A 2,244-nucleotide genomic window follows, 5' to 3' on the forward strand; every position below is an offset into this window, starting at 1 on the left:
AAGCGCTTGGGAGAGTACAATACGACAGAAACGTTCCCTGTCCGTCTAGGTAATAATAGTAATAATAATAATAATAATAATGGCATTTATTAAGCGCTTACTATGTGCACAGCACTGTTCTAAGCGCTGGGGATGTTACAAGGTGATCTCTCGTGGGGCTCACAGTCTTCATCCCCACCGCCAATTGTCAGCTGTGTGACTCTGGGCAAGTCACTTCACTTCTCTGTGCCTCAGTTCCCTCACCTGTAAAATGGGGATTAAGACTGTGAGCCCCCCCCCCATGGGACAAACTGATCGCCTTGTATACCCCCAATGCTTAGAACAGTGCTTTGCACATAGTAAGCGCTTAACAAATACCATCATTTACAGATGAGGTCACTGAGGCCCAGAGAAGTGAAGTGACTGGCCCAAAGTCACCCAGCTGACAAGTGGCAGAGGCGGGATTTGAACCCATGACCTCTGACTCCAAAGCCCGGGCTCTTTCCACTGAGCCACGCTGCTTCTCTAGAAAGTAGGATAGACCTTTTCCCCAGGTTTCCATTTTATGAGTATTATGACCTAAATCTAAAGTGTGGCTTAGGGGAAAGCACACAGGCTTGGGAGTCAGAGGACATGGGTTCTAATCCCACCTCTTCCACTTGTCTGCTGTGTGACCTTGGGCAAGTCGCTTCACTTCTCTGGGCCTCAGTTCCCTCATCTGGAAAATGGGGATTAAAAGGGTGAACCCCACGTGGGACAACCTGATTGCCCTGTATCTACACTGGCGCTTAGAATCAATCAATCAATCAATCAATCAATCAATCGTATTTATTGAGCGCTTACTGTGTGCAGAGCACTGTACTAAGCGCTTGGGAAGTCCAAGTTGGCAACATATAGAGACGGTCCCTACCCAACAGCGGGCTCACAGTCTAGAAGGGGAGACAGAGAACAAAACCAAACCGACTAACAAAATAAAATAAATAGAATAGATATGTACAAGTAAAATAAATAAATAAATAAGTAGAGTAATAAATAGGTACAGACATATAGACATATATACAGGAACAGTGCTTAGCACAGAGTAAGCGCTTAACAAATACCATAATGATTATTATCATTATTATTAGTTTCGAATTTATGCTTAGAAATGCGTAGTGCAGTGTTCCGAAGCTTTCTTTTTTCGGTAAGCGCTTACTGTGAGAAGCAGCATGTTCAGTGAGGCCTCGGAGTGAGTCAGAAGGTCTTGGGTTCTAATCCCGGCTCCGCCACTTATTAATTATTATTGTGGTATTTGGTAAGCGCTTACTATGTGCCAGGCACTGTTGTAAGCACTGGGGTAGACACAAGGTAACCAGATTGTCCCACGTGGGGCTCAGAGTCTTAATGCCCATTTTACAGATGAGGGAACTGAGGCCCAGAGAAGTGAAGTGACTTGTCCAAGGTCACACAGCAGACAAGTGGTGGAGTCGGAATTAGAACCCACGCCCTCTGATTCCCAAGCACCCTTGCCACTAAGCCACGCCGCTTCTCGCTTTTCAGCAGCCACTCGTCTGCTGTGCGACCTTGTGTATGTCACTTCGCTTCTCCGTGCCTCAGTTTCCTCAGCTGTAAAATGGGGATTGAGTCTGTGAGCCCCATGTGGGACAAGGGACAGTGTCCAACCTGATTTGTTTGTATCCAGTGCATAGTAAGCACTTAAATACTATAATAAATAATGATAATAATGATGGCATTTGTTAAGCGCTTACTATGTGCAAAGCACTGTTCTAAGCGCTAATAATGATGGCATTTATTAAGCGCTTACTATGTGCAAAGCACTGTTCTAAGCGCTAATAATGATGGCATTTATTAAGCGCTTACTATGTGCAAAGCACTGTTCTAAGCGCTGGGGAGGTGACACGGTGATCAGGTTGTCCCATGGGGTGCTCACAGTCTTAATCCCCATTTTCCAGATGAGGGAACTGAGGCCCAGAGAAGTGAAGCGACTTGCCCAAACACAGCTGACAAGTGGCGGAGCCGGGATTTGAACCCAGACCTCTGACTCCAAGCCCTGCGCTCTTTCCAGTGAGCCACGCTGCTTCTCATATATTATTACTATAAGCGCTTAGTGCAGTGCTAAGCACTTAGTACAGTGCTCTGCACGCAGTAACCGCTCAATAAATTCCATTGAATGAATGAATGTCATTCATTCATTCATTCAATCGTATTTATTGAGCGCTTACTGCGTGCAGAGCACTGTACTAAGCGCTTGGGAAGTACAGTGCT

The sequence above is a fragment of the Tachyglossus aculeatus genome, chromosome 4, assembly GCF_015852505.1.
Source record: "Tachyglossus aculeatus isolate mTacAcu1 chromosome 4, mTacAcu1.pri, whole genome shotgun sequence".
Taxonomy (NCBI): domain Eukaryota; kingdom Metazoa; phylum Chordata; class Mammalia; order Monotremata; family Tachyglossidae; genus Tachyglossus; species Tachyglossus aculeatus.